This window comes from Rhinolophus sinicus, linkage group LG12 (assembly GCF_036562045.2).
Source record: "Rhinolophus sinicus isolate RSC01 linkage group LG12, ASM3656204v1, whole genome shotgun sequence".
In the NCBI taxonomy this organism is placed as follows: Eukaryota; Metazoa; Chordata; class Mammalia; order Chiroptera; family Rhinolophidae; genus Rhinolophus; species Rhinolophus sinicus.
In genome coordinates, this window is record NC_133761.1 from 9,419,089 (window position 1) to 9,442,130 (window position 23,042).

A 23,042-nucleotide genomic window follows, 5' to 3' on the forward strand; every position below is an offset into this window, starting at 1 on the left:
GGGTTCAACTTTGCTGTTTCTCAGCTGGGAAGGAGTGTGTTTGCCCTGGGTCCCATGACCTGCTCGAGTACATGAAATGAGCTAATCCACGCTCATTGGTTAAGTCCCAACTCATACAGTGGTGTCCCGCCTCACCCACCCTCCACCCCATCACCGATCAGGTCTGCAGGAGACGCGATGCCTGGACATGAACCTGTGTTTCTCATCTAAACTGGGATTCATCTGCAAGCCCGCTGAACTGGGGGCTCAGGAAAAAACCCACGGGAGCAACCACACCACAAACATCTCTAAAAAAGGCAGAGTTCCAGACCCCCGACGCTCAGCCCTCTCCTTAGAACCATACTCAATCCAGTGCCATTACAGAAGGCTGAAAGAATGGGGATGACCCTTGCAGCTGCCAGATGGGACCCAATATGCTCTGCGGTGTAAGAACAAAGGGACACCTGAGTTCTAATCCCACCTCTGCCATTTCAGCTGGCCGTGGGGGATTTTTCTCCTACTGCTCTGCGCTCCTGAGGGCTGGCAGGAGCTGACATTAAAGAACTTCTCCCAAGTGCCCCCAGCTCTTCCCCATCGCACAGCTCAGTCAATTATCTGGAGCCCTGAGGTAGAGACCACCTGTAGGCAGGACAGCAAACCACCTAAAACACACAGATCCTAAAGTCAAGCTGCTGGGCTTCAACTCTTGGCTCTGGCCCTGTTCCTTATTAGCTGGCAACTTGGATAGTCATTTACCTCTCTGCCTCAGTTTCTCCATCTGTAAAATGGGGAGATTAATACAGACAACATAAACTGTTTGAAAGGATTAAATACACAGATTAAGTACAGAGGCAGAGCGCCCAGAGCAGAGGCTGGTACACACCGGCTATTTACGTGTGGGCAGACATGAGTTTCCAGATGAGGACGTCATGGTCCATGAATAGCTGTCATTCTGCAGAGACAGGGCTCAAGCATGGAGGCCAGGACTCCAGCACCAGGAATTTGAAAAAAAAATGAAGCAACATGGAGAAAGGGGCTTTGCAAACTGGAAAGCACTGCACCTCCTCATTCATTCAACACATATGGACTGACCACCTGCTGTCCTGGTGGCCCATACTGGTGAGCCTGCTCGGGGCTCACAGGCCATCTGGGCACTACTGAACACGAGGACCCTTGCCATGCGGCTGACTGCAGCGCTGGGGCGTACACACCTGCCCTCGGGGACTCTCTGCCAGGTACAGGAGCGCTGGCTGTTCCCCTCCACTTCACTGCTGGAAAGTGAGGTAAGGCATCCACCTGATCCAGCTGCTGAGAGGATGGACAGGACAATACACGTAGGAGCTGACCTGAGACACCAGCCCAGGATAAACACTAGCTCCTGCACTCCAAAGGATGAGGACTCAGGGCGTCCAGCAAGTGGTCAGGAGATGCACACGGCCACTTCCGGCTTGACGGCCCTGGCCGAGTTTCATACAATGTCTGCCTCATACCAAAAAGCACAAGCAGCAAGAGAGAAAACAGGTGAGTTGGACTTCATCAAAACTCAAGATGCCTGTGCATCAGGGAGACTTTCAAGAGGGTGAAAAGACAACCCACAGAATGGGACAAAAGGGATTAACATCCAGAATATAGAAAGAACTCCTGCAAGTCAACACAACAGAAAAAAACGTTCTCCAGAGAAGATGTATGACTAACCAATAAGCACCTGGAAAGATGCTCAATATCCTCCAGTCATGAATGAAATGTAAATCAAAACCACTATGAGATACCACTTCATGCGTATTAGGATGGCTGTTGTTTAAAAAAGAACAAGACATTTCACACAGTGGGAGGGATATAGATGATAAACGTCTAAGTATTACTTTGTCTTGTGCACCTGAAACTGATAAAAAAAAAGTAAATAATAAAAAAATAATAATAATGTGAAAAAAAATGAAGAAAAAAAAAAGAACAAGACAGACTATACCAAGTGTTGGTGAGGATGTGGAGAAAGAGGAACCTTTGTGCATTGCCAGTGGGAATGTAAAACAATATGGCTTCTGTGGAAAACGGTATGGCCGCCGTCCCCCCCCAAATTAAACAGGGAATTACCCTACGGCTACCACTTTATTATAGTGATTAATAATACTAAATAGCACTGTGCTGCACTGTAACTCCATAAATGCTGTATTATCATCGCAGGGCTTTTTGGCTTTTATTCTGCATCTCTCAAAGGCAAGGACTGGATCTTCCAAACTATAAAATCCATAGTTGTTCTTCTTTATTCCCCAGAGCCTCGCACAATTCCGGGCACATATTAAACTCCTACAGTTCCCAACCAACTAGGCCCTTATTGAGATTTCCCTCCTCAGTGCTCAGAAAGGTAACAAGATGGGAAACGGACAAGAAGGGGTGGGCTTGTTTCTCCTGAGAGATGATTAGTTTGTTTCTTTAAGCAATTTTTGCTGGTGAGCATTCACTGTAAATACAGTGAAACCTGAACTCGTGCGTGTTCCCCTCATGCAATGGGCACTGGCTAACCAACTGGGAGGGCAAAAGTCAGAGAGCTGGCAGGAATCCACAGCTGCTTAGCAGCTCCCCAACACCTTGTGAGCACAGCAGGATACAAAAGGGCTGGCTTCCTCCAAAACAACAACATGTGTTGAGGGGGTGGAGAGGGAAGAGGAAAGGGAAAAGAACATGTAGAAGCTCAGAAATTACTCTCCCAGGCACACACAGCAGGTCCCAAAAGCATGCAAGAGACGGAGGAAGCTTTTCAGAATCACATTGCGTGCAAACAGTTCTAAGCGGGAAAATGTTACTACTGTGTATGCAGGAAGGTCCTTGCAGGTGAGGTATTCCAGTAAGCAAAGACTTAAGCAGGGAGCACCCATCATGATATGCTGGTTGGGGGCTCAGACAAGCATGGCATGTCTGGAGGAGCTTGTGCACTGGGAGACAGCCAACCACACGCAGGGGCTGCAAACTGCTGACCTGGGGTCCACATCTGGTCCACCAGATGTATTTTGTTTGGCTTGTGAGTGTTCTTGAAAAATGTGAATTGAAACATTTGAAAATCAGGAGAGTTACTTTTTTTTAAAATGTATATACAGATACATGGCTTCTCTTTAAAAAGTAGAAGCATTGGCAACACCACTCATTGTATGTACCTTCTGGTATGGGGAAAGAGGGGCGAGGGGGTGAGGAGCTGGATCTAAGAGCAGATGCCCACCCCCCAGAAAGGGGACTGGTTGTGTGTCAGTCTGCACGTGTCCTATTGTACTCTTTTGGGCCCCCTTGGTGCTTCTATACAATCTGCCCATACTCCTAAACAGATGAGTTTCCGGGTCCTGACAAGAACCCAGGTTTGCAACGCAATACAGTGGGGTGTGAGCTGTGATAACGCAGAGGCAGGGTGCTTGCAGGGGAGGGTCACAGTAGGCTTGGGAGGAAAAAGGAATGCTTCCTGGAGGAGGTGACCCCTGAGCTGCGACATAAAACATAAGTAGGAGTTACGGTAGTTAGGAAAGCAAGTGGGGAAAGGGATTGAAACTGGTCCCCTTTCCCTGGCTGGCTACTTCCCTCTCCGTGTGAGACCTGAATGTTAGAAATGAATCTGTAGACACCAGTCCTCTAGAAGAATCCCATCATCCAAAACTTCAACATTATTTCAAGCCCCACGTTCTCCAGCTGCCCCGACCAGACAAGCTTTCTTTCTGATCCAGGCCAGAAGTGTCCACCGGGCTAAAAGCAGTCAGCCTTCAGGGTCGGTGAAGGGCTGGGTCCTTATCCTGGCTCCATCATTCATGTCCACTCAGCAATTCAATCAATACTTACTGAGGGCCGATTATGCAGCAGGTACTTGAATTAATAATGAGAAGCCATTACAAGCTTTTAAATCGTTTCCTTTTCAGGATCTAGTTTGCCGCTTTAAAATATCACTCCTTCCTGCCAGGAGGAGGGCAAGAGTGGGAGCAGGGAGACAGCCAGGACCTTCGTGCCTCAGGGAGGTGGGTACTCCCAGGAGGGGGTTCTGGCGCCTGTGATGTCAGGTCGTACTGCTGCACCAAAGATGAGGTAGTTAGTTGCATAATCACGGTCAAGGGTGTCAGGAATCCTTCAGGTATAAACTGAATGCACAAGACAATTTCCACAGGTTACAATCACTGAAATAGCGATCCCCCTTTACTTGGGCATGTCTCACTTAAAAAAATAAATAAAAACCTCTGTTTTTCCTTTTTAACAGAATGAGCATGTGAGAAATGTCTCTAATTGAGAAAGCATGTACGGAATGTCTAGAGAAATGATAGGGAAGAGATCCCCGCCACTGGCCAGGCTCAAGGCCTGAAGACAGCAGAGGCTCAGGCCAGCCAGGACCTCTGCAGGAGCAAAGGCCAAGGGCAGCCTCCAAGCTCCTCTTCTATTCCCAGAACACAAGTCTGGGACGCTATCTCCTCCCAGGTGTCCCGAGGTGGGGGAGGGATATGCAAGGACAGCTGGAAGCCCAGCCTGCTGCAGGAAGCCATGGGTCCCCACTGGCAGCGTCCTCTGAGTATAAACCAGGCCAGGACTCTCTGGCCTTCAGCTCCTGGGTTTTTCATGGACCAAATGCAGTCGTCTGTTTTGTAAAAAGTGATGCTCCACAGGGCAGGTGAGATCTCGTTCTGAAATCTCTAAGTGGGAAGATTGGTTGAAGTGATCCCAAGGCTGCCACTGGCCCCGGCTGCATGAATCATGACTTAAGTGGGACTATGGAATAAACCCTGTCACAAGAAATGCCGGAAGGGACCTTTATTCCTACAGTTGCTGTTCCACAAAGTCCAGGGGACTTTCCACACACAGCACCTTTTGTTTTTCCTATTTCCTTCTGAAAAATGGGGAAAGTCAAGCATCCTGCAAGAAGGTAACTGGTGCACTCTCAGCTACATTACTAGCATGTTCTTCTGACTCCAGGCCGGCGACACCATGTGTGGATGGATCCCTCTGAGACACGACTCTCATCTCGTCCCTGCCCCTGTTCAAAACCTTCCATAGCTCCCTATTAGCTGCTGATAAAGTCCAAGCGCCTCTGCTGGGTTTGGAGGGCCCCTGGCTACCTCTTCAGTCCCACCTGGAACCCCTCCAACTTTGCCCTCCAAGCAGAAGTCCTTTCTATCTCCAAACAAAATACTATTGAACCTGTCCTCTTCTCTCCTCTCTACTGCCAGAGCCGGGTCCAGGACCCTCTCCTAGATCGCTGCAACACAGCCTTTAAACAGGCCTCCAGTTTCCACTGTCAGCCATCCAATCCATTGTTGAACCAGGAAAAAGGTCAATCAAATCAGGCCCGATCCCTGTAGCAGCTCATAAAGCACTATGGCCCTCCAGTGACCTGGCACCTGCCCACCCTGGCCCCCATCCTGTGTCTCTGACCCCTGGAGCTTCCCTCCACTCCACCCCACCCACAGGAGTCCCTTGATACGGTGAATGCCCCAAAATGTTTTCCTGCCCTGGGTTCTTCACACAGGCTGTTCTGTAGGGCCAGTATCACCTTCCCTCAGACTACTTGTGAAAGACATGTCAAGAACCTAGAACTTAGAACAATGAACGTGTTGTCCTAGGTACTCCAAGTCTGTTTTCCTTTCCATATGTTTTCAAACGTGTGAGATACTATGTATGTATATATCCATCCTCGTATTCTTTTAAAAAGCATTAAAGGTCAAGTAACCTTTGAGCCTCACCACCAGCCCCATTCTCTCCTCCCTGCCCGGATGAGGATAGTGAGTTTGATCTAGAACTTTCCAGTTCATATCCATCTCTAAGTATCCATAAATAACACCTAGCATGAGCTGTGAATTCTCAAGTTTACCTAGGAGGGGGCTGCACATATGTTTCCAATTTCACTGCATACTGTCCACCGGTCCCTCAAACGACCTCACACGCTCACTAGCTGCGTGGGGGATCCGTGCCAAGCCTTGAGTCAGAATTCCTATTTTGGGCACATTTTAAAATATAAAAATGTGCCCCTTGGAAACAACCCAAATGAATGTCCTTCAACTGGAAAAAAAAGTAAAAGGACAGCGGAAGAGACATAGAAGAGACCCCCTCTTCAGCAATCAAAACGACCAAACTACTGATCACACCACCACAGGAAGAATCATGTATGATGCTAAGTGAGAGAAACCAGACTCAAAAAGGCAAAATTGAGGAAGGTCAGAAAACAAATCAGGGGTTGTTGGAAGTGGAGGAGGAGATTGACTATAAAGGGCCCAGAGGGAAGTTTGGAGGTGATAGAAGTGGGTGATGAGGGATGGTGATGTCTGCACAGCGGTGTACATTTATCAAATCACCCAGCATGGCCCCCTCGAAAGAGTGACTTCTGCTGGATAGACCTCAGACCTCAATAAACCTGACTTATTAGCAAGATTCTGAATCTTTTCACATGTACCATGCACTTGGCTTTCTTCTTTTGAGAACTGTTTGCTCATGTCTTTTACCCCCTTTGCTGCGAGGTTGTTCGGACCTTTGGGAACTCTCTCTTCTTAATTAGTATAGCTTTTTTTGTAGTTGTTAGACATGCATTTTCTCTTTAATGTATTGTCATATTTATCCATCTTTTCCTTTTGTTTATTCTTTTCTCCTCCTCCCGTTAACTTCTCCCAAGTCTCACTCAAATGCAAGGTTTCGGTGTTAACCCCCTCACCCCGGGTAAACTATCCACTCACATTATTCTGTTTCATATTCTTTCATAGTGCTTATAATAATGTTATTTTGTGTATGTTTGCTTCTTTGTTTGTCTCCCCCACTAAATAATAAGCTTCTTCAGAACTGGTACCACATCTGTTTTGATCACTACTAAATACCCAAGGCCTAGAATAGTGTTTGTTTGGCATAAAATAAGCATTCTAAAAATATCTGCTGAATAAATGAAAGTACAGAAAAAACCCATACAGGTGCATATGGTATATGTAAACAAGTGTCTAGCATGCAATGTACACTGTACATAAATGTTAATATCAGTGTATCATGAACAACAAACATCACACATCTAACCAGAAAACAGAAAATTTGGCTTTGGTGCAAATCTCATGAGCCACAATATTTACCTAAAACTTTTAAAATATCGAGAGGCTCTGATGCAATAATCCTAGGACTGGGGATTTATCAAATTTTTTTTAACTTGATATATATAAACAGTCTATTATGAGCTAAGAATCCAAATCAAAAGAATGATTAAGTAAGCAATTTAAGAGCCACTGAACTGAATAATAAAATATTATCTACCTAATAAAAATGACAGAATAAAGGATATGTAATAATATTCAGGAATACCTATAACTTAATAACTATGAAGTCAGGATGCAAACATATATATAGCGCAGTTACAATTTTTTTAAAACAATAATAAAGATACAACAGTGATTATATTTAACTCAAGAAATAGGTTACCTTTTATAGACTTCCCCTCCCCCATTTTTAAAGATAAGCTTGTATTTCTTTCATTTGAGAAAAGATAGTTTAAATTTCCTTAGTCACAGTTCTTCTTTCATTTGAGGAAAGATAGTTTCAATTTCCTTAAATTTCCTCCCCAGTTCTGTCCACCAAGGGCCTGGAATCCTCAACTCAGATACCTCCCACTACAAACCCAGCCTCCATATTGCGTTTGCCATCTTTGTGCATATAAATCTGGGAAGGTACCATCCTTGGAAAGTGCCCAGAGTTTGCAAGACCCATTTAAATAAATGGCTTCTGCCCAGTCATTAAGGCTCTTTAGAGTCCCCTACCCTCCAGCCTACCTGGCGGTCCTACCTCTTCCACCTCAGCCACAGTCCCAAGGCTCAGGGCCCTCACCTCTCTGTTCCCTGTCTGCAATGTCCTTGCTGAGACCACAGAACCCTCACCCACTTCACTCCTGGGTGAGGATTCTCAACCACACCACACCTGACTGCCTGTGGCCCCATTTCAACCTGCCCTCCCTCCATCCTAGCAGATACTCTGCATCTCACCCATCGCGGGAGCTTCCTGAAGACTGGATGGTTTCTTATTCACTGCAGAATCCCCTGTGCCTGGCACTCATTCGATTCACTGCAAGCCTCCCAAGTCCCAGGCATTGTTCTAGGGCCGCACGGGCCGATGGAAGGAGAATGTGAGCCATGGACGTACATTTTTCGATTTTCTAGTAACCACGTTAAAAAAAGCAAAAAAAAAACAAAAAACAGGTGAAAGTAAATGGACTAATGTATCATATTTAACCCAATATATCCAGAGTTTCATCTCAACGCGCAATCAACATTAAAGAATTCCTTAATGAAATACTTTACATTATCTTTTGGGGACTAAATCTTTGAAATTCCATGTGTATTCTCCATGCACAGTACGTCTCCATTCAGACTGGCTTTACTACACGTGCTCAGTGGCAGTGCAGCTTTCACTGCTTCTGGGGACACCGCCATGAGTAGTCCAGAAGCCCATTACTTCTGGCCACAGCTACCAAGACCAGCCGACCAGCACCTGCGTTACGTGCATGTTTGTGCCGGATGCCCTAGCTTCTGACTCGGATTTAGTCTGTTCTCAACACAGCAGCCAGACTGAATCAGATCAAATCGGCTTTGTATGGAAAACCCTTCATCGGCTCCCCATTGCACTGAGTACAAGACAAGTCTTTAGAAAGGCCTGAAAACTTCACGGAAAGCACCATTGCTCTCTGGTTTCCCCTTCTGCCTGGGGGCCTTGCTCATACCACTCCAAGCCACTTTTCTCCTTGCTGCTCCTTCTCACAGGCCCGCTCCTGCCCACAGCCTCTCTCCTGGCTCTCCCCTGACACACTGTCCTCTACACTAACTCCTTCACTTCTGTCTCGGCCGCTCCAAGGTCAACTTCTCAGTGGAGCCTGCCTTGACCAGCCAACTTCATACTGTAGCCCACCCAGCCCTGCAGACCCTGACCCCACAGATGCATTACTCCGTTAAGCCCTCTTACTCTCCTTTCCTTGTGTATTGTGTCTACTGTTCTTACCTGCCTATCCCAGCTGTAATGTAGGCCCCATTCACACAGAAATCTCAGAAATCATTTCATGTTCCTTTCTGCATCCCCAACACCAAGAACATTGCTCCACACAGAGTAAGCACACGATAAATATTTGCTGAATTAATGAAAATGAATGAAATGCAGTAGGGCCTCTGCCTTAGAGTTTACAGTTTAGTGAAAGCAGACAGATATATGGAATATCAAGTAAGGATAACCTCTGCTTTAGTTTGCTCCAACTGCCATGTGGGGAGGCTTATACAATATAAATTGTTTCTCAAAGCTCTAGAGGTTGGGAAGCCCACGATCAAGGTGGCAACCGATTCAGTCTCTCGTGAGAGCTCTCTTCCTGGCTTGTCAACAGCCACCTTCTCTCTGTGTCCTCGCAGAGAAGAAAGCTCTCTGGCATCTCTTCTTATAAAGGCACTAATCTTATCATGAGGATTTGACCTTGACGACCTCAGCTCCCCCTATTCACCTCCCAGAGGCCCTGTCTCCAAATACCATCACAATGGGGGGTTAGGATTTCAACATATGAATTTTGGAGGGATACAAACAACAAGCACCACGGAGAAAAAGAAAACTCAGGAAGGGAACTGGGGGAAAGGCAGGTTGCGGTTTATGAGGCAGCCACCAAAGGAAAATATAGCAACTACCCAGTACATAGTACCTCACGCCAGGCCCTGTGCTTGGCACCTTTCTTCTATTAATACAGTGGTGCCAGAGCCAGTCTGCTTTTGCCTGCCGGGCCCCTACCCATTCCTCCTCTCCCTCTGAGGACCTTGCTGCCTCCACTGCATGGCTTGGACTCGAACAGAAGCTTTAAGGAGGCAAAGATTGTTTGTCTCTTTTGCATCTCCAGCATCTAGACCGCCTGGCACCCAGCGATTGCTTAGTAAAGGAATCCATCCATCAATGTGGATGAATCCGTCTGGAACAGAGTAGCAAATATTGGCTGGGGCTCATTTACCAGGAGAAGGGAGTCCTGAAGAATAATAAATAATAACAATTGCTTTTATGTCTTACTCAAGAGCTTACTTCCTCTATGCTAAGTGCTTTGCACCATCCCTGGGAGGGAGAAATGTTCTCCTCCCTGAGCTGTAGCTGAGAAAATGGAGAGAGAGAGAGAGAGAGAGAGAGAGAGAGAGAGAGAGAGAGAGAGAGAGAGATTAAGTAACTTGCAAAAGCAATGCCACCCAAGGGGTGCCCTCAGATTCCTATCCTTTTCTGAGCCCTGCTCCTGCAGCTTTCCTGGCTTCTTACCTCTTTCTTACTTATATTAGCCAGCATTCCTTTCAGATGTTTGCAAAAAGCCCTAGTGAGGCCACTGCCACCTTCGGAGCTAAGTAACCAGAATGTAAACTTTACACATTAAAATGTGTTCAGAAACCACTACTCCCAGCAGCCACAGGAAGTAACAACACCTGATAATTATAACAGTAATAATATTAGCTCCCCCTGAGTGCTTACGACGTGCCCAGGCACTAAATGCTTGCTGTTCTTCCTCTGTTTGCTCCTCACAACCACCTATGAAGCTGACGTCGCATCACTCGCTCACTTCTTAGAGAACACTGAGGCTTAGAGAAGTGAAGTAACTTGCCCCAAAGTAACGGAGATCTGTGCTGCTCCTCAGATGTCCACAGATGCCTTTGGCTGCTTTCTGGTTGCTTTCGCTTTCTTCAGTGTCCCTTCCCTAGGGACAAACCCCTCCAAGTCCCACCACGTCAGGCTATTTCACATCTAAGAAGACAAGGGACCATAGCGTGTTTCCTTGAAAACAAGGCAGTTCTTGACAGCCACCTGACTGAACAAAGTACCAGGGCCCAGTTAGCCCCCAGACCTATGAAGATGACTCCCCCCTCCCCCAGCTTGTCACCGTTCTCAACAAGATCATGGTCAACCAGGGAAAAGAGCCAAGTAAACAAATAATCCTGCATCTCAGGTTACCTACCAGGCACCGGCAAAATACCACCCCATAACCTCCTGCCCCCCTGACAGAGGAAGAGAAAAATAAAAGAAAGGCCACTCAGAATTCTACAATTAAAAAATGACTGAGACCTCTCTGTTTTATGACCCAGCATTGTTTTTGGCTTTAATGGTAGGGTTGAGAGAGGGGGGCCACCACAATCTTTGTATTGTTAGGGTCACCACAGGACCTAACAACACACTCAGGATAGAGGCAGGTACTCAGAATGGTTGGGGGGAGTTTGGGGGCTGCGGGTGTGATCATTTGCAAACAGAGTTCCAGCTCCCATTCGCTGTGAAGGTTCCGAGTAATTAAACGCTGTAGCTAAGCCAGGCAGGACGCCTGGATATAGCATTTTGCAAATACTCATGGATTCTGCACCAAGACTGAGGCTTCGGATCTCTACCCATGGCTTCTGCTCGGGCCCCAGAGACCCCATTTCCCAGACCCCCAGCCCAGAACTTTCCCCACACTGAAGCCCCCACCCCAACCTCCCACGGCTTCTTGGCCCCCCTGGCAGCCCCCTGCTGCACCAAGGCAGGACAGGCCCGCAGCCAGAGCAAGTGGTGTCTTCATGCAAGGTTCTGGATTTTTCTATCTGTGCCTGGGTGAGACAGGGAGAGTGGAGAACACACTCCATCCTCCTGTTCCAGGCCAAGAAGCATCCTTTGCTTGTTCTGAATGTCACTGCCCTCTAACTTTTGGGAAGGGGCCCAGTGAGTTGGATGGACGGTCTTGGTGCAAATCCAGGTGAATCTGTCACTTCCTAGTTGTGTGACTTGGGGGGATATTTTTAACCTCTCTGAGCTGTGGATTCCTCATTTGCAAAATAGCAATAATAACAATCTTACCTTACACAATTTTTTGAGAGATTAAACGAGATACTACATCTAAAGCATTCAGAACTGAGGTTGGCCCACAATAAGGATGCCAGCCTTGCTAGACATTTTACTGTAACTGCCTCGTGCGGGTGTAGGGAGCACAAATTGCAAAGAACAGGCTTGACATAATATACGATTTCCATGCTATTACAAGGAACCATTGTTATTGTTATTGTAATTATTAATTACTAGTACTGTGATTAGTTACTTGAGGCCAGAAAAACAAGAGACAGAGGAGGCACCTATCAAAGAGCCCATTTTAGTACTGTTTTCCTGTAAGGCCTAGAATTTCTCAGGTTTTATATGGAAGGTGTAGACGTGACCATCAATGGGGCTCATCCATGGTCAAAATTATTCTAGGTTATTGCTCTATTCCCATCTTCAGTCAGGGCACCCCTGCAGACACAGGTGTACAAAGGTGGGGGGCTTGATCTCTTAAAGAGACCACAAACCAGCGTCAGGGGGGAAACAAAAACTGGGAGAGTGTCATGTCTACAACTATGAAAGGAAACCCCAAAATAAAAATCCGAGGGTCCAGGAGGGCATCTGACATTTAAAATACACATGGTGAAGTACAGCCATTAACAGGAGAGCAGCTACCTCTCCAAAGGCTAAGGACCTGACCAGGCAACTATCCAAGGTCCTCGCTTCTCCAGGAAAGGGTCCATCTGCAGTTGGACTGACCAAATTCAGGTACACTCACACCAAGAGTAAGGAAGAAAGGTGTCTCATCGACCAGGAGACCCCTTAGTGGAGCTGTCCGAGAACAGTGTCCACCCTGGGCAGACAGAGGACCCCATGCATGGTAAACACAGGCTCCCAAAACCCAGCCAGGCTGCCTGCCTGCCATTCAGAGGAGAAAAGCTAAAAGCACAAGGGATTGACTGGATGTAGATGGTGGGTTTTTAGACCAGCAATCACACAAACCAGTGGGGGTCAGAGAGTCCACAACTGAGACAAAGAACCCCTCTTTCCAGCCCAGAAAAGCTCTAGCCAGGGACAGAAGAGCACATCAGACAGCATGGGGGCGCAGGGGAGGGGAGAGCCAGGACGATCAATGAGAAAAAGAAACTGATTTCTTCCACTTTTCAAAAGAAGCCTGGTTTATGCAAAATTCTGCACTCACATTAGGTAAAGAAACAATAACAGCAGAAAAATCATCCTTAACCAGGCAAAACAACAATGTGACTACACAACAAATTTCCTCTGGGTTCAATGGGTACAGCCTTATGGTGGGAACTGGACCCACCGGACCTTTCCACCCCCAGACTCACACGTGGAATTCCAGCCGGGCCCTCATGCCAAGGCTTTAGACCACGAGGCTGTCCTCACCTCCAAGATGTGTAACTCCTCTCCAACAGTGGAGACCAGGCCACGAGGCTCTGCCCAGCCAGGGACTCTGTGTTTGTCCTTGTGCTGCTTCCAGGAAGGTTTTTCTCCTAATAAATCTTTCAGGAAGTCCCACTCAGGGTTCGGAAGATCCACACGACCCCCTTGGCTGGAGACTTACAAAGACTGGCTGTGACCACAGGACTGTCAAATGAACAAGCCTCGACATGTCACCACCAGTATGCAAATTAGCCCTGCATCGTCCCATAACAAACAGCAAGGCAGATACAACCCCTGTGTCCCCAGAGCCCAGGCCCACCCACCACACACAAACACAGGTTTCCTCCCGGAACAAAACAGCTGCAATAGCGGGGACTAATAGTGTTGGTGAGGTGGATGAGAGGGGCTGCCAGCCTCTCTCTGGAAAACATAAGTCTAGAAAGGAAACCCCAAAACCTCACCCTCTTCTCCCTTAAAACCTTCAGGAGTGATTTGCTCTCTTCTCGTCTCCTCTCTGCTAGAAGGGCCTGAAGTTAGATGCTCCAGTGAATAGAAGAATATTCCACGCCTGCAAACTATCAGGAAAATTCTTGTTGTATCCACACACCAAACACATGCAGCCTCGTGGCTGCCCTTCCTGAAAGTCTACACCAGACCACAAACCCTGGCATAAATAAGAGCTCATTAGCCGAAAGAGAATAACCCTAATTAAATCAACAGCCCATCCAAAAAGAAAGAATTATGGAGATAAGGCTGTGCGGGCACCCAGCAAATCTGGAAAGGCAAAGCAAAAGCAGAGAAAGTTTCAAAAAACAGAGCTGCTGAGTCTTCGGAAATCGTCTTGTGGGGGGGATGGTCGGAGGATGGAGAGAGCATCATACGGCTCACAGACTTCCAGTCTCGCAAAAGGGGCCTCCAAACCACATCTGCGACCCCAAATACATACTGATTACAGATGGTCTATTTTTAGAGATTAGGTAATACACCCTTGATCAAGTGCATAAAATCCAGAATTATCTCCATGCACAGGGCATTTGATGTCACTCTCCTCCCCTCCCCCCTCCCCAAACGCCCAAACTCGCTGCCAGTCTCGAGTCTGGTGATGAGGAAAGTACATGGTTAACACACACAGATCAGAATCCGAAAGCCCCTTCCTCTGTCCAGCCACTCACTGCACACCCCTACCCCCAAGGCCCCGAAGCTTGCGAGTTTCCAGAAACGCAGAGGAAAAAATTCTAACTTACTGGAAGGTGGATCCAAGCCGTGTCACCGGAGCCGCCAACATCCTTCCCGCGTGGAGATCCACTCGGGGGCTGCTCGCGGGTACCTGGGCCCAGCCTCGCTCGCAGCCCCTCGCTGCTCCTCGGAATGCAGGCCGCCCCGAGCCCTCCCGGCCCGAGGGCCCATGTGCTCGGCGTCCGCACGCGCTCTGCCCGCTGGAGCGCTGGGCTGGCGGGCGGCCCGTGACGTCACGGCGGCTCGCGCTCCGGGCCGCGGGGGAGGGGAAGCGCGCGCCGCAGGGCCAGCCGCGTGCGTCCTGGGCCCCGGTGCTCTGGGCTCTACAGGCTCCCCGCCGCCCGGCCCTCTGCCCCTTGCTCCCCTCCGCCTGCTACCCGAGCAGCCCGGGCCACCGAGCGCTGGAGGGCGGCGTGCAGGCGCGGCGGGCCTGGGCCCCCGCGGGCCCAGAGCGCGCAGGGGAGGGCGCGCTCCGAATGGGGATGGGGTCCTAGCGGCACTGGCCCCGGGGCCGAGCGAGCCAGCGCCAACCCCCGGGGGATGCCGGCTCGCGTGTGCTTGGCGCTTTCCGCGGCCCGGCTCTCTGCGCTCCTCCCCACCCCCGGCGTCTGGGAGGCAGGGAGTCTTCCCACTTGCCAGATGGGGAAGGCGAGTTCAGTAACTTATAAGAACCAAGGTGCTCTGAGATGGGAGCACGTCGTCGCGCACAAGACCCCTGACTTAGCTTCATCCCTAGTGATGCAAGCGCCTCTTTGGGAACCATCCAGCACCCGTGGGCCTGGTGAGGAGGGCAAGCACTTTCCCTCCTCCTTCGACATCTCCAGCTGTCCCCAAGGGCTGAGGTGGTCAAACCCTTGCAGAGGGCCGGTGGTCTACACCGCCCCCTCCCCTGGAGAGAATTAAAGTAGCCCCTTGAATCCCCAGTAGTCTCCCCAAAGGAACCAGAGAATGCCGGCCTCCTGCGTGAAATGTGTTTATCTTTCTTTCTTGACATAAGCCCAGGGACAGGACCGATGCAAGGAGCTGCCTCGGTTCATTTCAACATTTTTGGAGCACTTACATGGAGCCAGGCGCCCTGCTAGACGATGGGAAGGAGGGACTAAAAGCCGAGTTAGGCACAGACCATAGAAGGAGATCACAGTCCTGGGAAAAGACGGACACGCCAAGAGGGCAATTTTAATATAATGGAAACGAACGCTGCCCCTCTTCCCAGTGCCCTACGCTCCCTAATATTTCATTCCACCCAGGGATCTTTGGCCCCTTCACCCCTCAACTTCGCCTATTCTAATGGCGATGGCTTCTTCCCAGCGTGAATAGTGCTCCTCTTTGGAAAAAGAAAAAAAAAAAAACTTCGGTTGATGCTCATGTGCCGCCTGCTACACGCATTGATTTATAATCTTGAAACGTGTGTTTTGTGCCTGGCTCCCTCTGAGGGGCTGGACAGGTGTCTGAACTGCAGTTATTGAACTTCTGCGTCTATTTAGGGCGTGGTGGTTGTCCTTTCACTACTCATATGTTCTCTCAGGAACCAACCCTGGTTTCCTTGGGGAAGCCCTTATCCTGCTAGATGCCCCAAGGCCAAGAGAAGCCCAGCTTCTAGTCATAGCAACCTATCCATTTGCTGGGTCCTTGGCCCTAGCTACCGGATGCTTCCTGTTAGTTGTCTGCACTGGGGCTTCTCCTGGCTAAAAGACACCTTGGCCCAGGACTCACTCAACCGCGACTTGGTGTCCACTTGCCCTCTTGCCCTGAGGCACTCATCTTAGATTCACATTTTCCCTTTTAAAACATCCCTCTTTAAAAAGAACATCTGGTGGGGTGTTTTTTTTTTTTTTCAAAAAAAAAAAAATACAAAGACGATATCTTAATATCCCTATCATCCCAAATTGATTACCAATTACATTTTGGTCCATCTGCTTCCAATTGTTTTTAGAATATCATTTGCTACAATATGGGTACATTGTAAAAAATTAAAACTACGCAGGAAAATACGGAAAACAAAACCAAAAATTTTATCAGCCAGAAATAACTTCCATGAATATTAGCTAAATCCCAGCCATGTTATTAGGCATAGATAGACTATATCTATACTATATATAATTTATGTAGCACAGACATATATATTTTTATATATATGTATCATGAATATTAGATAAATACATAAATATTACACAGCTTTTAATATTTCATAAGAATGTATATAGTTACATGTATATGGATAAATGCAGGGTTGAAAGATAGGAAAAATTAATTTATTTTAAAATATTAACACCTTATAGTTGCTACTTTTAAATTTAAGTTATTTGTGTTTAATAGAAGAAAAGGACGCTAAGATGAGGCTGAAGGAATTGTTACATGTTAAATCTTTCTTTACCACATTTTCCTAAATAATTCGGCAAGGGTTCCAAAAAGAGATGATGAGCCAGACGAAGACAGTGAAGTAATGGTGTTAATATTTGTGGATACAGGCAACTCCTTGCTGTGACTTTAGCACATTTCCTCCCATCTTTTACTTCACCTCCTGTATCTGTTCGCCGCGTTATTGTTTTTCAGTTGCCACCCTCCACTGTGCATCTGAAATCCCCACGGTTATTTGGTATTGGGTCTACACTTAAATAATTTCACGCTCACAACCAGTCTTGCCCTTTTCTACATCGGCTTCCTTATCTACAACATCCACCCATTCGTTTATCATGCATGTGCCAGGCACGGACTAGTCCCCGAGTCTCTGTGGGCAATTAGAAACGCAAAGTCCCTGCTCTGGAGAGGATTTCATTCTAGTGAGAAGAGGCAGACAAATAATCCAAGAGACAAGGTGGTTTCAACAGTGATAAACGCTATTGAAAGGCTAAATCTGGGTGAAGAGCTAGAAAGGGCGGGGGCGGGAAGGGAAAGGTTCTGTAGACAATCTGACCAAGAAGCTAGCTAGCTGTGCAGACTGGAGAGAATGTTCCAGGCCAACGGAACGTCAAGGGCAGAGGCCCGGAGGCACATGAAAACAAGATCATCAATCATTTCACAAAGGCTTATTGAGTCAGACAGGCAAACAGTGGCAGTCATCCTTTTCTCTTGGGTCAGGAGTCACGTGTCATCAGCTTGCCATTGTATCCCCAGCACCAGCTCAGTAAATATGTGTAGAACCAATGAGTGAATGAATGAACGGACATCCTGGATCCTGTGATAGCAGAAGGAAAAAGGAAAGGTGCCAGGTGCGGGAGAAGTACAAAGGGAAGCATCTATTTGGCACAGGCTGAGAAAGCTCCCCAGGGAAGGTCTCCACGACTGAGCTGAAAGTTGAAAAATAGCTTGGAGTTTGCCGGTTTGACAGAGAGGAGAATGGGGACATTTGGGCAAAGGGAACGACGTGTATGCTTGTGGAATTTGAAAAACTCTAAGCACTTCGGTGTGGCTAGAATATAAAAACCACTATTGGAAAAGTGGTGAAGGGTAAACAGGACATAGAGGGGTAGACCAGAGTCTGAGAGGCCTGGAATCCCGTGCTGAGTGATTTAGCCTTTTTCCTGAAGGAAGGAGGAAGCCACTGAACACCTGTGAGCAGGTCTGAGGTGGCGTGAGCTGTCCTGCTTTGTAGAAAGACTGCTGCGATAGTCATGCAGATGACAGATTTCAGATTGGGAGGTGGTGGCAGAAATCCTGCTGAGAACCAGTAAGAGTAGGAACCCCAGCAGTTGCCTTCGGAATGGAGAGAAAGCGGTGAGGGCAAAAGAACATTTAGGAAAACAAACCCACCTGGTGAAGAAAGCTAGGGGAGATGGAGGGAGGAATCAAACGTGTGGACCAGGTTTCTAGTTTCAGCAGTTGGGGTTGGTGGTACTGTTCATTCAGATGGGGAACGTGTGGACAAGATGCAAATATGGGGGGGGCATGGGGTACACTTGATCACAGAGTAGTCGAGTTGAACAAACCTTTGGGCCTGCCAAACGAAGTCCAGGAGGCAGGTGGCTCTCAGAGTCTCACGACGATGGGAGGGGTCTCCGCTGAAGATATCAGTTTCACAGTCATCAACATAAAGAACAGTGGCTGATGCAGTGAGCTGTATATCGTGAGCTCACCCCGGAGCTCACACACACGCAGGCAGGGAGTGTATTTAAGTGAGCCGAGGATCCAATTCTGAGGAATGAACATTTATGGTGGGGGGGGGGGGTGAAGAAAGAGGCGGAGGCGGCTTCTACTCAGAATGGTCTCTGAAAACCTCCGACTTGAAATTCAGTCCTCTGCTTTCAGCCTGACCTCAAAGGCCCTAATCGTGGTTAGGACTGGCCCCTCCACTTGCTCAGGCCCCGAGCCCCTGAGTTCCCACTTCCCAACGTCTACCCAGTGGTTGGGTCCTGTGGATTCACCCACCCATCGTCCTCCACGCTCACGGTCATCGCTCTGAAATAGGCTTCCATCCCTCCCTTCTGATTCTGCAACAACCTAACAGGTCCCTCTGACTTCAGATCGCTCCACCCTGATAACCTCCAGTCTGTCCAGGTTTACCTTAAGGAGGTGAAGTTTCCTCTTTTCTCACCCTAGCTACCTAGTATCTAACTGTCCCATCTCATCAGATTTTTTCTTTTCTCCTAGAATGTCCTCCTTTAGGGCTCAGCTGTGCTCTGTCTTCCGTGGCGCAGCCCAGTCTCTCCTCTTCCCGAGAGTTCAGAGAATCATAGGCTGCATCTCCGTCTCCAGGTAGGGGTCATAGCTGTGTCTGCACCAGCCCCACCTGGCAACCCCAGTAGTTACTGATTAAGCTTCACCTTCCTCTTCAGCCTCTGAACAGCCGTGGTGGAGGCGTTATAAAGCTCATTCCTCAGGGCAAACTGAGGCCCAGAGAGCTCACTGGTTTTGACTCTCAGATCAGACAACCAGCAAGGGGCAGAACCAGGACTTGACACCAAGCCCACACACCTGGGTCTTCTATAGCTCACCGACCCCCCAGGTGAAATGAAGCCAGGACTGGTTGTATTTTAAGCAGCAGAGACCAAGAAAGTGGACTCTCAAGGAGTGAACACTTCTAGAACAATTCTAGAACCACACTGATCACCCCAATGTGGGGAACTTGAAAGAGGGTGCCATTTGGTGTCAGAAACAGACCTGGGCATGAATCTAGTAGCTGCCATGTGATCCTGTGTGAGTTACTTAATCAATGTCTCAGATTTTTCCAATTTACTGTTTTAATTGGGGTGACATACATGAGATAAAATTTTACCATTTTAATTATTTTTAACCACACAATTCAGTGGCATTGTCATGGAACCATCACCATCTTCAGAACTCTTTTCCTCTTGAAAAACTGAAACTCGGTACCCATTAAGCACTAACTCCCCATTCTCCCCTCTCCCCATACCGTGGTAACAAACATTGTACTTTCCGTCTCTGATTTTGACAATTGTAAGTATGGCGTATAAGTGGAATCATATGATATTGTTCTTTTCGTGACTGGTTTTATTTCAACTTAGCATAATGTACCCATGGTTCATCTGTGTTGTAGCATGTGTCAGAATTCCCTTCTTTTTTAAGACCAACTAATATTCCATTATGTGTGTGTGTGTGTGTGTGTGTGTGTGTGTGTGTGTATGAGGTCAGACAATTAAGTTCACGAACTCATCATAGAAAAAGCGCTACATACCTCATTGCTGAATATCACTACGGTTACGGCCGAAGTACACCCCTTGGGAAGCTATGCACTGACCCCAACACCTAGTTCACCCTTCAAAGCAATTTTGGAACTCTTTTTCTGGAATGGCCATCAGAGCTGTTGTCCTATTACCCTTGATGTCCTGAATGTCATCAAAATGTCTTGCTTTCAATATTTCCTTTACCTTTGGGTAAAGAAAGAAGTCATTGGGGTCAGATTAGGTGAGTAGGGAGGGTGTTCCAATACAGTTATTTGTTTACTGGCTAAAAACTCCCTTGCAGACGGTGCCATGTGAGCTGGTGCATTGTCGTGATGCAAGAGCCATAAATTGTTGGCAAAAAGCTCAGGTCGTCTAACTTTTTCATGCAGCCTTTTCAGCACTTCCAAATAGTAAACCTGGTTAACTGTCCAGTTTGTACAAAATCATAATGAGTAATCCCTCTGATATCAGAAAAGTTTAGCAACATCATTGCAACAAGTTTGCGAACTTAATTATCAGACCTCGCGTGTGTGTACACACACACACTCACACACACACGTGCGCGCACGCGGTCTGAACTTGTGTCTACTTGTGTACATTTTTTGGCACCCCCAGTGTGTGTGTATATGTATACACACACACACACATACACACACACACACAATGACAGATTTCAGTCATGAGAAACAAGGAAATCCTGCCATTTGCAACAGCATGAATGGACCCTGAAGGCATTATGCTAAGTGAGATAAGTCAGACAGAGAAAGACAAATATTGTATGACATGACGTATATATGGAATCTAGAAACAGAGAGTAGCATGGTGGTTGCCAGGGGCTATGACGTCAGGAAAATGGGGAGACGGTGGTCAAAGGGTATAAACTGAAAGTTAGAAGATGAGTAAGTCCTGAGTATCTAATGCATGCATTGTGGTTATGGTCAACAATATTGGACTCTATACTTGAAAGTTACCAAGAGACAGATCTTAAACATTCTTACCACAAATAAAGAAATGATAATTATGTGCTGTGGTGGTATTAGTCAATGCTAGGGTGGTAATAATACTGCAATAGATAAGGGTATGAAATTAAGACATTGTAGACCTTCAACTTACACAACGTTATGTGTCAGTTATATCTCAATAAAAAAATACAAGTGACTGAAAAAAAAATCTCTCTTCCCTAAATTTCACAGAGGAGTTGTTCATATCACAATCAAATCACTCAAACCCCAGAGGACTCTTTGTATTTTGAGATAATAGCTGATCAGTATAGGTGAAGAGGAAATATGTACTTATTACTTTCCCTCTGGAGAAGCAGTGTACTTATGAGTTGGTTGAAAATACAGGCTTTGGAGTCAGATGAACCTGAGTTTGAATCTATTAGTTGTGTCATCTTGGCAAATCCCTTCAGCTGCTTGTGCCTCTATTTTCTCACGTGTAACATGGTGTCATACTTTTTAGGTCTAATAAGGGTATTTCCATCACAGAATGGTTATGAGAATGAAATGAAACAAATCATATATAACACAGTGCTTGACACTTTATAGGTACCTAAAAAATACGAGTGCTATTCTGTATTACATCATCTATAAATCCCATTGTGTGTTCATCACCCCAATAAATTTAATAAAATTAAAAAAAAAATACGAGTGCTTATTAATTTCAACAAGTGTTGTGACATAGGGCTTGTTGGATATCGTTGTAGTGTTTGGATTTTTTCTGGTTACTAATACACTAATGAGTATTTATTATTAAAAAATGTGTTAGTGCAGAAAAATGTAAAGAACATCAAACATGTCCACTATCCCCTTACCTGAGATACCTGTTATTACCGTTTTGATTTATATTATTTCAGTCTTTCTTAACTATATGCTAAATAAGCATATAAATACAGTTTCATTTCTTCAAAATTAGTGTATCACATACGCTTCTTTGTAACCTGCGTTTCTTTAATTCGTCTTCATATCCTGAACATTTCCCTACAGTATTAAATATGTTTAAATATGCTTTTAAATACTTGCTTAATAATGTACTCTGTGTTTCTCTCTCCCTGAACAGTTAGACTGTTTCCATCGATCATTCTTCATTATGTAGAAAACTGACATGAAAATCCTGGAACATGAATCCTGGTGGGAACCTCTAATGCCTTCTGTGGGTTGTGTCTCCTGAAGTGGACCTGAGGGGTCCCTGAGAATGAGAGTTTTTGAAACTCTGCCTAGTGACAAACTGTTCTTCAGAAAGGTTTTACCTGTGAACTTGCATGCATCTTTGCATTCCCAACCTAGGTGTTCTCTTTTTCATGGGGGAGAAACATTCCAGTTCAATGAAAAAAGAGAGAGAGGAGGAAAGAGAAAAAAATTGCATCACATTTTTATTTTAATTGCATGTTGGGTTATTACCAAGAATTACCAAGAGTGAATACTCACATATGTGTTCATTGGCTCATTGCACTTTTTTTTTGAAATGAATATATTTCACTCAGGCCCATTGTTCATTTTTATGTGGAGGTGTTCTTTTACTGTGTGATATTTGTTCCCAAAATTAAGTTTCTTTCCTTCCTTCCTTATTTCCCTCCATCCGCCCTTCCTTCCTTCCTTCCTCCCTCCCTTCCTTTTTTATTTTGTTTTTCAAAAGCAGCTTGCTTTAAAAAAAAAAAAAAAATCAACAAATATATCACCCACCAGAAATAGCATTGTTAACTCTGGACTATATATCTTTCTGGACACTTATGTACAAACACACACACACACAAACACACACACACACACACACACACACGCATACCTACATTTTCCTTCAGGAACACAGAATCAAACAATATACCTTATTTGTATTCCCCTTTTGTCACTTAATAACACATCACAATCATCTTTCCAGGAGAGTGCATCTATTTCTACATTATTTTTTAATAGTCCGGTAGCATTCCACTTGAAGTTTGTATCATATTTTACTTAACCAGTACCTTATTGCTGGAAATTCATCTCATTAGCAAATTTTCATTGTTAAACACAGTACTGCTACAAACATCCTGTGACTAAATCTTTGCAT

The 23,042-nt window shown here is 46.4% G+C and overlaps 1 long non-coding RNA gene across 12 annotated transcripts in view; it reads right to left on the reverse strand.

Moving 5' to 3' along the window:
- Window positions 1–14,962, reverse strand: part of LOC109443383 (uncharacterized) — a 242,668-nt gene extending 227,706 nt beyond the window's left edge. For 2 of the 12 annotated variants that reach the window (XR_012490629.1, XR_012490630.1), the window contains exon 1: window positions 14,382–14,943. This is a non-coding gene — a long non-coding RNA (uncharacterized LOC109443383). Of the gene's footprint in view, window positions 1–13,140; window positions 13,321–13,598; window positions 13,713–14,381 lie in introns of those variants that run through there. The other 10 variants (XR_012490622.1, XR_012490627.1, XR_012490619.1 and 7 more) reach the window with 10 other exon arrangements.
- Window positions 14,963–23,042: the final 8,080 nt, after the last annotated feature.